This window comes from Salvelinus sp. IW2-2015, unplaced genomic scaffold, assembly GCF_002910315.2.
Source record: "Salvelinus sp. IW2-2015 unplaced genomic scaffold, ASM291031v2 Un_scaffold2204, whole genome shotgun sequence".
NCBI lineage: Eukaryota > Metazoa > Chordata > Actinopteri > Salmoniformes > Salmonidae > Salvelinus > Salvelinus sp. IW2-2015.
This window is the reverse complement of record NW_019943534.1, coordinates 9,535-24,618: the sequence shown is the minus strand read 5'-3', so window position 1 is coordinate 24,618 and position 15,084 is coordinate 9,535. Positions and strand designations below refer to the sequence as shown.

Sequence of the window (15,084 nt, the reverse complement as noted above, 5' to 3'; positions counted from 1 at the left end):
GAATTACAATATATATCCGTTTAATTTTGTTCAAAAAAGAGACACCGACCTCGTATCCGAAGTGTTTACTAGTTAACTAGTTGGCTAGCCTTCCAGTAAAAAAAAAAKAAAATTACTTGCCTGTCAACTTTTCATTGCGTAGCCCGGGGCGCCCTCCTGTAGACTCTTAAAAATGGTTCTTCACCAACATCTTCTTCAGTGTCGTAACCAAATAATGTCTCACAATTTGTTTTACAGATTAATCAACTCGAGGTGATTTAATCCTCCAACCGCTAGAGAGTGTCCGAAATTAGGGGGTGTCAGATGTTGGGGGGAAATTATCTACCACACCAAACCTTCACAAAAYTTGATTCACTTTTTTAGGGTAATATCAAAAGTAACTCAAGTCATTGTTTATAGGGAAAATACGAACAAGTTGCTATTATTGCGACATTAAATGAAGTTTAGCATCTGGCCCTCACTGGTTTTTCATTTTCATGGTTTGAGTGTGAGTAGCATAGTACGGCCTACTGGTGTTTCTATTATATTGAACTTGGCCAACGAAAATGTCTCAACTGAATTCCACCMTAAAAACGTTTTGAACAAGCTAGGCCTATATTGTAGCTCTTACCAACAAAGGTGATTGCCTACCCAACAAATAACACTTAAACTAAATAAGCAAAAAATTTAAAAGACTTTAGCCAACTAAAATGTCTCAACAAAATGTAACACTTTTTGCATAGGCTATTTAAAGAACTGGTTTAGATTATTAAATAGGCCTACAATAATAATGATTCACAATAATTGATAATAAATATGAAGATTAATTAAATGAAAGGTAGAAAATTGTATCAAACCCTCATAGCAAGTTGCACACAGTCCATTTGGCCATGCTAACGTTCTGCTCATCTTTGTCCACTACAATATTAAAACTTGTCCTACGAGGACATTCCCCTTGTCGCCTTCTTTTCACTATACTCTTTATCCTATAACTTTTGTTTTACTTAAAGGTGTGCTATGTAGAAATCTCTCTGCCATTTCCTGGTTGCTAAAATTCTAATAGTTTGCCTAATTTCAGTTTATGTGACAAAACAAGCAAGTATAGTGTAAATAATCATTGTACCGTCTAAACCTGCTGCGAAATATATTTTCTATAACCACATTTTTTAACATTTTAATCCGTTTGAAGTTGGTGTACAAAACGAAAGTAGACCAGGTGTGTCGAACGTAAGCAATCACTGAACTGACGAATTAACTAAGTAGCTCATTGTGGTGCGTTGTTGGGGCCAAATCTTGCAGTACCAGTGGCACTCCAGGAACCAACCCTCATCTACAGCTTCTACAATCATCATCGTTGCCTCATCTCTATAGAAGCAGGGATGGGCAACTTAAATGGGGGTGGGGGCCACAAAAAAAACGGAACTCATTAAGAGGGGCCGCAGTGGCTTGTGGGTCTACGGTTTTACCTTGCCTTATTAGATGACATTGCTTTAGATATCAGTCTCCTTTTGAACATAAATAGACTCTATGCACAGCGTACATAGTAACTCTAAAGTAGTTCCCACAGTGTGTAACTCATACTGTAAACTGAGTGCACAAAACATTAGGCTCAAGAAGGATTGTTAAGCCTCATACACAAGCCAATTGAATGCCATACAATAGCTGAACATCATTGCCAATCAGGGGCATCCCTTCATGTCAGCAGTGCATCCATCTGCAAATAGATTTTTCAGCAGGATAGTGGCCCATGCCACAAGGCTAGGATTGTCCAAGAATGGTTCCACGAACATGACAGTGACTTCCGCTTACTGCAGTGGCCTGTCTAGTCACCAGATCTCAATCCAATTGAGCATCTGTGGTATGAGCTGGAACGAGCTATTCGGAGTAGAGATCCACTACCAGCCAACTTGACACATTAAATTAGAAAGAATCCTCAGCAATCTACACACAATACCCCATTATGACACAATACCTCTTTATGACACAATACCTCTTTAGGACACAATACCCCATTATGACAAAATACCCCATTATGACACAATACCCCATAATGACACAATACCCCATTATGACACAATACCCCATTATGACAAAATGCCCCATTATGACACAATACCCCATTGTGACACAATACCCCATTGTGACACAATACCCCATTATGACAAAATACCCCATTGTGACACAATGCCCCATTGTGAAACATTACCCCATGATGACACAATACCCCATTATGACACAATACCGCTTTATGACACAATACCACATAATGACACAATACCCCATTATGACAAAATACCCCATTGTGACACAATACCCCTTTATGACACAATACCCCATTTGTCACGCCCTGACCATAGAGAGCTTTTTATTCGCTATGTTGGTTAGGTCGGGGTGTGACTAGGGTGGGTCATCTAGGTGATTATGTTTCTATGTTGGCCAGGTATGGTTCCCAATCAGAGGCAGCTGTTTGTCGTTGTCTCTGATTGGGGATCATATTTAGGCAGCCATTTCCCCTTTGTGCTTTGTGGGATCTTGACTATGTATAGCTGCCTGTTAGTACTATTGTTAGCTTCACGTTTCTTTTTGAGATTTATTGTTTTTGTTTTGCTGTGAGTTTCACCTAGTAATAAAAAGATGTGGAACCCAGATCACGCTGCGCTTTGGTCCACTCATTATAATGATCGTGACACCATTATGACAAAATACCCCATTATGACACAATACCCCATTGTGACACAATACCCCATTATGACACAATACCCCATTGTGACAACAATACCCCATTGTGACACAATACCCCATTGTGACACAATACCCCATTATGACACAATACCCCATTATGACACAATGCCCCATTATGACACAATACCCCATTGTGACACAATACCCCATTATGACACAATACCTCTATGACACAATACCCCATTATGACACAATACCTCTTTATGACACAATACCCCATTATGACACCATACCTCTTTATGACACAATACCCCATTATGTCCCAATACCCCATAATGACACATTACCTCATTATGACACAATAGCCCATTATGACACAGTACCTCATTATTACAAAGCGAAAACAGTTTTTTTTCCTTCATTACAAATGTATAAAAAAACTGAAATACCTTATTTACATCAGCATTCAGACCCTTTGCTATGAGACTCGAAATTGAGCTCAGGTGCATCCTGTTTCCATTGATCATCCTTGAGATGTTTCTACAACTTTGATTGCTTAAATAAAGGTTAAATAAAGGTTAAATAAAGGTTAAATAAAGCTAAAAAATAAAATAAATTGGAGTCCAATCTTCCAGAAGAACAACCATCTCTGCAGCACTCCACCAATCAGGCCTTTATGGTTGAGTGGCCAGACGGAAGCCACTCCTCAGTAAAAGGCACATGACAGCCCACTTGGAGTTTGCCAAAAGGCACCTAAAGACTCTCAGACCAATAGAAAAACATTCTCTGGTCTGATGAAACCAAGATTGAACTCTTTGGCCTGAATGCCAAGCGCCACGTCTGGAGGAAACGTGGCACCATCCCTATGGTGAAGCATGGTGGTGGCAGGATCATGCTGTGGGGATGTTTTTCAGTGGCAGGGACTTGGAGACTAGTCCGGATCGAGGGAAAGATTAACGGCGCAAAGTACAGAGAGATCCTTGATGAAAACGTGCTCCAGAACGCTCATGACCTCAGCCTGGGGAGAGGTTTACCTTCCAACAGGACAACGACCCTTAGCACACAGCCAAGACAAAGCAGGATTGGCTTCTCGACAAGTCTCTGAATGTCCTTGAGGGGCCCAGCCAGAGCCCGGACTTGAGCCCGATCTAACATCTCTGGAGAGACCTGAAAATAGCTGTGCAGCAACTCTCTCCATCCAACCTGACAGAGCTTGAGGGGATCTGCAAAAAATGAGAGAAACTCCCCAAATACAGGTGTGCCAAGCTTGTAGCGTCATACCCAAGAAGACTCGATGCCGTAATCGCTGTCAAAGGTGCTTCAACAAAGTACTGAGTAAAAGGTCTGAATACTTATGTAAATGTGATATTTCAGTTTAATTTAAAAAAAAAAAATCAGCAAAAATTTCTAAACCTGTTTTTGCTTTGTCATTATGGGGTATTGTGTGTAGATTGATGAATGAAAAAAACTATTTAATATTAGAATAAGACTGTAACGTAACAAAATGTGGAAAAGTCAAGGGGTCTGAATACTTTCTGAAGGCACTGTATATCTATGGTTATGAATACTTATTGATCAATGCTTGTATCAGCCTATGGTACATTATCAGCTTATGGAAGACTACTGGCCTTGATAAACTCAATGCCTTCTGTGGATGTTCTGTGGAAACAGATCATAAATCTTTTCTTACCTTGGTCGTGTTCCCCTGCTCAGACATGCATCAACCAATGGTTGTGTGCCAACGGTCATCGGGGGACTGTTGCCGTGTTCAGGCCACCAGATTGCTATAAAACATATGTGATTAAGCTGAAGTGGTACCCTATTTATAACTTGGTCAGAAATGCTCCCGGCGTTGATCAACAAGCCATGGCGCAGGCTTAAGGGCTTTTAAGCTAGGTTTCTTTAATCCTGTTTATATTTTTGTTGTAACGTTTGTAGTCCCTGAATATCGGAAATGAAGCCCCACCACATAAACATGCATAATATGCTAGAACACTGAATGAAATTACCTTTAAAACGGTAATCTTTCTCCTCCAACCCCATGGCGCGTATGTTCCCCAATGATGAAAGGGGGACATGAGCTAAAATTTGAAGCACGGTAGCTATACTTTTGTAAGAATCTGGCGGTCAACAACGTCTGAATAGGGAACCAATCATATCACTGTTATGTAAATCTACCTGATCCTACTACCAGTGTGAGGTGTGGGCCCCCTGTCCCCTCCTGCCATGGGAACTGTCCTGCTGTGGAACACCCCTGGGGGCTTCCTTCCTTCACCTCCTCCTTGGGTTGTCTCCTGAGGGAGGCTACCTGCCTGAGAGGAGACACCAACCTCACCTGTTTATCTACGGACAATGGACCCAACCCACCACACCTTCATGTGAACGTGAGCTATACCAAGACAACGAAGGATTTCAATGTGGATAAAGGGAATGATTATTTATTAAAAAAAGAATAACATTATGAATGAGTTCAGCTATGGGCTCCACCTGTACCCTGGAGTTGAGAAGGTTGTTTCGTAGGAACTAACTCCAACCCGTTGCCCCACTGGCCGTTTACTGGAGCCACCGCCCTTCCTGTCTTGGCAGTAAGGACCAGGGTTTCAGGTAGAAGATGTTGGGTGAGAACAGATGTGATTCTGGTCATGTGTAGGATTTGGAACTGCTTGTTCAGATCTATTCACTTCATTCTATCGAGGAAAATTTCTGAATGTTTCACCTCAACTGAATAAATCCAAAGGGTGGGAGGAGATGCGAACCTAAACTATTGTGGTAGCTGAAGGATTAGGGGAACCATAATCTGCATGGGAGGGTGGCGCTCCCGAGTGGCACCCAGTGGGGTCTAACACTGCAAATCTTCATGTGCTAGAGCGCGTCACTACAAGACCCTTGTCGATTCCAGGCTGTATCACAACCGGGCCGTTGATTGAAGTCCATAGGTCGGGCACAATGGCCCAGCGTTGGCCAGGCTAGGCCTCATTGTAAATAGGAATTTTTTTTGGACTGACTTGGCCGAATTCAATAAAGGTTAAAATAAACAAAATATCATATTAATAATAGGAATAGATAAAATTAAATGTGTAATTATAATGGAAATATCTTGGGGCCCTGTGGTGCACAACCTGTCTCTTAATCCTCCAGCTTCTTGCAGTGCGACACCTTAACCTTCTCCCCCGGCATGGCCCATGAACTGCTCTGACCTCCATGGTCAGTTCCCACTACCGGGTCCCAGTGTCTGTTCTCCTGTGAAGAGGGGTTCCTGCTGAACGGGTTGGGCTATACAGAGTGACACCCTCCTGGCAATGGAGCAGGAAGAGCCCCCCTCTGTCTGGTAAACTCACCAACATCCTAGTTCAAACCTACTAGGCGGGTTAAGATACCCAGGTTAGAAATGTATGGATTCCATGTGGGGAAGCTTTTAGAAAATAAACAGATCTCAAAATGGGGACCAAGTGCCGTTGCTAGAGCCAGCATCGCCGCATCCCTTGAGATTGAATTTTCCATCGTTTATGCAAAGATTCTGGGATAGTAGAATCCCTTGTCTTAAACCCATTTATTCTTCAACTAGAGGCCATTTTCTCTCTGCTCAGTTTAGGAAAACCTTTGTTTTATTTTCAACCTAGAACCATAGTCTGTCTGTCATCTATTTTTGGAAATGTGTCAGACAAGACTTATTCATATACCAAATTCTCTCTGAAACCCAAAGGGTTCCAACGTAGAAGGCCTAAAAATGACTTTGTTGTTAGATCAAATTGTGCTATTGGTTAAGAAAGATTCACAAGATGTGTCTGGTATGGTCACTCATATCGGACTTTTCTCTGTGTGCCCCTCCAGCTCTGCCAGTGCGGGACGCTTTAAACCTCTCCCCGCAAATGGCTCCATGAACTGCTCTGACCTTCTATGGTCATTTCCACTACGGGGTCCCAGTTGGTCTGTTCTCCTGTTGAGGAGGGGTCCTGACGTGAAAAAACGGTTGGTGCTGAAACAAAGAGCACCTCCCTGGGCACATGAGCAGAGAGCCCCCCTCTGTCTGGGTAACTCACAAAATCATCTTCAAAACCCATGCTGGCGATAAACATACCCCCAATCTTACTGGCCGAGAATAAGCTTTTTAAATAAGTAATACGGATATATTATTCTCATAATGCACATTTAGGTTCCAAATATCTTATTTGTTAAGAGGGACGTGACTACAGCGTTACAATTCATTTAGCTTTTCTATGAAATCAGGGATGTGGAATGGTAGTGTGTTTCTCTGCGTCTCTCTATCTGTATCCTACTAACAGGGGTCGTTTGATAGGTTTACTTGCTAAATGTAAATCCTTAGTTACCTTAGACCTGGAACAAAATGTAATCATAACGTATTGGATTACCCAACATCAGTAACATAATCAGGATTTATTTGGTTACCTTTTTGATGACTTTTCCCTTAAAAACTTCTATATGGGCTGCAATCCCGTTAAAACGGATTGATAGGGACAAACAGCCAGTGAAAATCAAGGGGGGCCCAAATTCAAACAACAGGGACATCTCATAATTTAAAATTCCTCCAAAACAACATGTATTTCTTATACCATTTTAAAGGTAATCTATTGTATCCGTTAAATCCACCAAAGTAACGTGTCCATTCAAATAGCTTTACAGCGGAAAGCACCACAAAAACCGCATTACGTATAGGTCCACCGCCAATCACCAGAAAAAATTCAGCCATTTTTCCAGCGCAAAAGAGAGGAGTCACAAAAAAGCACAATTAGACGATAAAAATAATCACTAACCTTTGATGATCCTTCAATCAGGATGACACCTCGTAGGACTTCATGTTACACAATACATATATGTTTGGTTCGGATAAATAATATTTATATCCAAAAACCTCAGTTACATTGGCCCCATGTTCAGGAAATGCCTCCAATATCCCGAGAAAGAAATTTCGCAGAAGCCACGTCAAATAACATAAAATACTCATCATTAAAACTTTATGAAAAGATACATTTGTCACATAGGAAATTAAAATTACCACTTGCTGTCTTAATGCACCGCTGGTCAGATTTTTTTAAACTTTACGGAAAAAGCCAAACCATCAAGAATCTGAGACGGCGCTCAGAAGAATATAAACATTTTCCGCCATGTTGAGTCAACCAGAAATCAGAAATATTATTTATAAATAATTATAAACATTCTCTACCCTTTTGCATGATCTTCATCAAGAATGCACTCCCAGGAATCCTAGTTCCACAAATAAATGTTTGATTGTTTCGATAAATTGGTCCATTATTTCACTTGTCCAAACGTCAATGCAGGCAGTCCAGACGAACGTTGGACGCATAAAACTTCAAAAAGTTATAACTACAGGTCGAAAAGAACCTTGTCAAACTAAGTATAAGAATTCAATCTTTAGGATTTTGTTATTCATGATAATATTCAATACGCTTCCAACCAGAGATTCCTTTGTCTAGGAGAAGCATGGAAAACGCATGTCCGCTATCATGTGAAATGCCGGATGACCAGGACCGCTTCTCTGCAGTCAAGTAACCTGATTCATTCCCCTCTTATTGGGCCACAACACAGCTTTTACAAAGCCCGACCTCAATCAAGGTCTACAGGACTTGAACAAAGCTAGTGGAACCCGTAGAAGTGCAACAAGGATCCATATACCCACCTTTGAATTTCAAATAGGCCTGGTTGAAAAATCGACCCAACCTCAGAATTCCCACTCCTGTTTGATTTCTTCTCAGCGTGGTTTTTCCGCCATATATAAGTTCTGTATACTCACAGACATCATGCAAACAGTTTTAGAAAACGTTCGCAGAGTGTTTTCATACCAATACTATAATTAATAGATGCATATATTAGCCAAACTGAGGACTGAGGGAGCAGCCGTTAACTCTGGACGACCTCTGGGCACCACCTTTCATCCCAAGCCTTACTCAATACCGTGCCCCTGCAAACCATAAAAGTTAGCTTCTATGGGCTTTGCAGTTCCGTTAAACGGGATCGAAAATTATGACAAACAGCCAGTCGGAAAGGTGCAGGCGCCAAAATTCAACAAAACAGAAGAATCTCATAATTAAAATTCCTCAACAATTTCATGTGTCTTAATTAATTTTAAAGGTAAATTCTTTTGTTAATCCCACCAATAGTGTCCCGATTTCAAATAGGCTTTTCAGCGAAAGCACTACAAAACGATTATGTGTAGGTCACCACAAAACCACACATATCACCCACCATTTTTTTTCCACTAAAAAGCTTCACAAAAACCAGTAATAGAGATAGAAAAAATTAAAATCACTAAACCTTCATTATTTTCATCAGTGACACTCAATAGGACTTTCAGTTACCACAATACATGCCATGTTTTGTTGATTAAAATCATATTATAATCACAAAAAATCTGAGTATACATTCAGGCACTAGATTCACGTAGTGGCCAAAAACATCAGTGAGACTTGCATACGCCACAGTCGTTTTCAACAGAAATTACTCATAAATATAAGCATGATAATAACAAGTTATACACATGGAATTATGAGATATACCTCTCCTTAATTGCAAACGACTGTGGTCAGATTACAAAAAAAACTTTACCAGGGAAAAAGAAACCCACGCTATAAATCATGAGGACGCGCGGCTCAAAAGTAAAACCAACCACAGCCCAAAGGAGGCGTCCACATAAACAGAAAATATATGGAACATTTTCCCTTTACCTTTTGATGGATCACACAAGAAAGCAACCAACCAGGAATGCCCCAAGGCCACAATAAATTTTTTTGTTTGGAAAGAAATCCGTTTATTATGTCCAAATACCTTTCTTTTTTAGCGCGCGTTTACTGGTTTAACATATCCACAAATATGCTAATTCGTTGAGTCAGCGTTATATCGCGACCAAAAAAACTTCCAAAAAAGTTGATAATTACTGGTCGAAGGGAAACATTTCAAACTAAAGTACAGAATCCAATCATTGAGGATGTTTTTAACATATGCTTCAATAAAGTTCCCACCCGAGTTTCTTTTCTGTCTTCCAGTGAGCATGGAACGGCAAGTGAGTACCATGAGGGAAAAAGCCCATGATCAGAAAATGGCTGCTTATTGGGACAACCTGGACTGATTCGCTTATCATTCTCTCCCCAACAAACATCATAGAAGGTCTCATTATAATTTCTAATTGATGGTTGGACATTCTAGTGGGGATGGAACCCCTAGGGCAGTGGGCACAATCATTTCATATTCTCAGGGGGATTCATTAGGGACTTCTGTGGAATAACATCTACCGAACTCAGGATTCTGACTTTCCTGTTTTGATTTCAACTTTCAGGATTTTGGACTTGCCAATATGGAGTTCTGTTAATTCTCACAGACATAATTCAAACAGTTTTAGAAACTTAGGGAGTGGTTTCTATCCAATATTAATATATATGCAAATATTAGCCAACTACGACTTGAGGGGAAAGCAGGCGGCCGTGTGATTATGGGCACCCCTTTTCATCAAGCTTACTGTCAATCACGGCCCCTTCAAGCCATAAGAAGATAATGTATTTTTGGGCAAAACATATTTATGACTTTTAAGTAATCCAATAAGAAATCATTCTTAGTTTTGTCAAAAAGTACAGTGTCTGTAAATCTGATTTACTAGTTTGCTGGGTAACGTAACTGAGTAGTTGTTTTTTTTATAATCCGATTACATGGTATTGTCTTTACCTCCCCAACCCTGCCACTACAGGTGGTTGAGGTTGTGCGGCCCCCTGGGGTTCCCCCCTCCTTGCCATGGAACCATGTCCTGTGGTTGGGAACCCCCCTGGGGGCCCTCCTCCCTCCACCTCTCCTGTGGTCTTCCTGTGAGGAGGGCTACCTGGTGAGAGGAGACCACCAAACCTCACCCCTGTTTATCTAACGGGACAATGGAAACCAAACCACCCACCACCTGCATGTGAACGTGGAAGCTATACCGAACAACTAGAGGGAGTTCCCAATGTGATAAGAATTGAATTTTTATTAAAAAAGAAATTACATTATGATGGAGTTTCAGCATGGGGGCTCCACCTGTTACCTGGAGTTGTGAGAAGGTTTTTAGTTGCTGGGGGTGGGGAAAACTAACTCCCACCCGTTGCCCCTTCAACGGGGGTTACTGAGAGCCACCCGGCCCTTCCTGTCTGTCAGGGTAAGCCCAAGGGGATTGTTTCCAGGTAGGAAAATGTTGGTGGGAACAAGATGCTGATTGTCAATGTAATGATTTGGAAAACTGTGGGTTTTCAGATCTAATTCACTTCATTTCTATCCTGAAAATTCCTGAAAATGGTTTTCACCTCACTGGAATAAATCAAAGTTGGAATGGAGAACCAAACCTATTGTGGTTTAGCTGAAGATTAGGAACCAGGTATAATCTGGCATGGGGGGGGTGCTCCCGAGTGGCCCACAAGGTGGCTAAAGGGCCACTGCGCAATCTCAGTTGCTTAGAGGCGTTGCACTACAGAACCCTGGTTTCGATTCCAGGGCTGTATTCACAACCGGCCGTGATTTGGAGGGTCCCATAGGGCGGCCGCACCCAAAATTTGGCCCCAGGCGTTGGCCCAGGGTAGGCCCGTTCATTGGTAAATTAAGAATTTGTTTTTGGGACTGGACTTGGGCCTAATTTTAAATTAAAGGTAAATAAACAAAATTATTTCATATTATAATAGGCGGGGGCGTGGAAGACGTGGTGAGTTACCCAGACAGAGGGGGCTCTCCTGCTCCTGTGCCCAGGGGAGGTGCACTCTGTATCAGCCAACCCGTTCAGCAGGAACCCCTCCGTCACAGAGGAACACAAGCTGACCCGTAGGGTGGAACGACCATAGAGGTCAGAGCAGTCATGGAGCCATGCGGGGAGAGTTAAAGCGTCCACTGCAGAGCTGGAGGGGCACAGAGAGAAGTCAATATGATGACACCAGAACACATTCTGTAATCCTTTACTTAACCAATAGCACATTGACTAAACACAAGTCATTTTAGGCATTCTACGTTGGAACCCTTGGGTTCAAGAGAGAAATGTATATGAATAAGCTGATCTGACACAATTTCCAAAAATAGATGACAGACAGACTATGGTTCTAGGTTGAAAAATAACAAAGGTTTTACTAAATGACAGAGAGAAAATGGCTCTAGGTTGAAGAGTAAATGGTTAGACAAGGATTCTAATATCCCAGCAAATCTTTCATAAACGAGAAGAGTTCAATCTAAGGATGAGCGATGCTGCTCAGCAACGGCACTGGTCCCATGAATCTGTTTATTTTCTAAAGCTTCCACATGGAATCATTACATTTTCCTAACCTGGGTATCTTCAACCTAGCTATGGTTTGAACTAGGATGTGGTGAGTTACCCAGACAGAGGGGGCTCTCCTGCTCCATGTGCCCAGGGAGGTGCACTCTGTATCAGCCAACCCGTTCAGCAGGAACCCCTCTTCACAGAGAACAGAACACTGGGACCCGTAGTGGAACTGACCATGGAGGTCAGAGCAGTTCATGGAGCCATGCGGGAAGAAGGTTAAAGTGTCGCACTGCAAGAGCTGGAGGAGGTATAAAGAGACACAGGTGTGTGACACACAGGCCCAAGATATTCCTATTATAATTACACATTTATATTTATCTATTCCTATTATAATATGATATTTGTGTTATTTAACCTTATTGAATTGACAAGTCAGTCAAAAACAAATTCTTATTTACAATGACGGCCTACCCTGGCCAACGCTGGGCCAATTGTGCGCCGCCCTATGGGACTCCAAATCACGGCCGTTGTGATACAGCCTGGAATCGAACCAGGGTCTGTAGTGACGCCTCTAGCACTGAGATGCAGTCCTTAGACCACTGTGCACTCGGGAGCCACCCCCCCCCATGCCAGATATACTGTTCCTAATCCTTCAGTAACCACAATATTTAGGTCTCCATTCCAACCCTTTGGATTTATTCAGTGAGGTGAAACAATTCAGAATTTTTCCAGATAGAAATGAAGTGAATAGATCTGACACAGTTCCAAATCCACATGACAATCACATCTGTTCTACACCACACATTTCTACCTGAACACCCCTGGTCTTACCCTGACAGACAGGAAGGGCGTGGCTCCAGTAACCAGTGAGGGGCAACGGGTGGAGTTAGTTCCTACCAGAACAAAACCCTTCTCACACTCCAGGGTACAGGTGGAGCCATAGCTGAACTCATTCATAATGTATTCTTTTTGAATAAATAATCATTCTTATCACATTGAAACTCCCTCTAGTTGTCTTGGTATAGCTCACGTTCACATGCAGGTGTGTGGTTGGTCCATTGTCCAGTAGATAAACAGGTGAGGTTGGTGTCTCCTCTCAGCAGGAGCCCTCCTCACAGGAGAACCACAGGAGGAGGTGAAGGAGGAGCCCCCAGGGGTCCACACAGGACATGTTCCCCATGGCAGGAGGGGACAGGGGGCCACACCTCACCACTGTAGTGGATACAGGTAAGATAATAAAAAGATTATGATTGTGTTCCCTATTCAGACGTTGTTGACGCCAGATCTTACAAAGTAATAGCTAACCCAGTGCTTCCCAAACTTTTTCACTCATGTCCCCCTTTCATCATTGGGAACATCACGGCCATGGGTGGAGAGAAAGATTCCACGTTTAAAGGTAATTTCATTCAGTTCTACATATTATGCCATGTCTTATGTGTGCTCATCCGATATTTCAGGACTCAAACGTTACAACAAAATATAAACAGGATTAAAAAACCTAGCTAAAAGCCTTAAGCTGCCATGGCTTGTTGATCAACGGGACATTTCTGACAAGTTATAAATAGGAACCACTCAGCTAATCACATATGTTATAGCAATCTGGTGCCTGACGGCACAGTCGATGACGTGGCACACAACCATATGGTTGATGCATGTCTGAGCAGGGGAACACGACCAAGGTAAGAAAAGATTTATGATCTGTTTCCACAGAACATCCACAGAAGGCATTGAGTTTATCAAGGCCAGTAGTCTTCCATAAGCTGATAATGTACCATAGGCTGATACAAGCATTGATCAATAAGTATTCATAACCATAGATATACAGTGCCTTCAGAAAGTATTCAGACCCCTTGACTTTTCCACATTTGTTACGTTACAGTCTTATTCTAATATTAAATAGTTTTTTTCATTCATCAATCTACACACCAATACCCCATAATGACAAAGCAAAAACAGGTTTAGAAATTTTTGCTGATTTTTTTTTTTTAAAATTAAACATGAAATATCACATTTACATAAGTATTCAGACCTTTTACTCAGTACTTTGTTGAAGCACCTTTGACAGCGATTACGGCATCGAGTCTTCTTGGGTATGACGCTACAAGCTTGGCACACCTGTATTTGGGGAGTTTCTCTCTATTTTTTGCAATCCCCTCAAGCTCTGTCAGGTTGGATGGAGAGAGTTGCTGCACAGCTATTTTCAGGTCTCTCCAGAGATGTTAGATCGGGCTCAAGTCCGGGCTCTGGCTGGGCCCCTCAAGGACATTCAGAGACTTGTCGAGAAGCCAATCCTGCTTTGTCTTGGCTGTGCTAAGGGTCGTTGTCCTGTTGGAAGGTAAACCTCTCCCCAGGCTGAGGTCATGAGCGTTCTGGAGCACGTTTTCATCAAGGATCTCTCTGTACTTTGCGCCGTTAATCTTTCCCTCGATCCGGACTAGTCTCCAAGTCCCTGCCACTGAAAAACATCCCCACAGCATGATCCTGCCACCACCAGCTTCACCATAGGGATGGTGCCACGTTTCCTCCAGACGTGGCCTTGGCATTCAGGCCAAAGAGTTCAATCTTTGTTCATCAGACCAGAGAATGTTTTTCTATGGTCTGAGAAGTCTTTAGGGTGCCTTTTGGCAAACTCCAAGTGCTTCATGTGCCTTTTACTGAGGAGTGGCTTCCGTCTGGCCACTCAACCATAAAGGCCTGATTGGTGGAGTGCTGCAGAGCATGGTTGTTCTTCTGGAAGATTGGACTCCAATTTATTTTATTTTTTAGCTTTATTTAACCTTTATTTAACCTTTATTTAACTTTATTTAAGCAATCAAAGGTGTAGAAACATCTCAAGGATGATCAATGGAAACAGGATGCCACTGAGCTCAATTCGAGTCTCATAGCAAAGGTTCTGAATGCTGATGTAAATAAGGTATTTCAGTGTTATATACATTGTAATGAAGCGGAAAAAAAAACTGTTCGCTTTTTTAATTAAGGTGATAAATTATAATAGGGGAATATCTTGGGCGACGTGCGAGTGAATCCGCTTAGTGTGCATGAGAGGTGATCGGCTAAAGCATCAAACTAGCGCCTGTTAGTGGGTGCACATAATCGTCTTATATCCCCTCCCAAGCTCTTTGCAGTGCGGGACACCGGTATGCTTGGTTACATAAAAAGCCTCTCCGAGGATCTCTCCTCTTTTCTTT

General features: G+C 42.0%; 1 protein-coding gene across 1 annotated transcript in view; it reads left to right on the top strand.

Annotated features, from left to right (window-relative positions):
• LOC112073276 (P-selectin-like) overlaps nucleotides 1-15,084 on the top strand; it is a 50,713-nt gene that overhangs the window by 28,256 nt on the left and 7,373 nt on the right.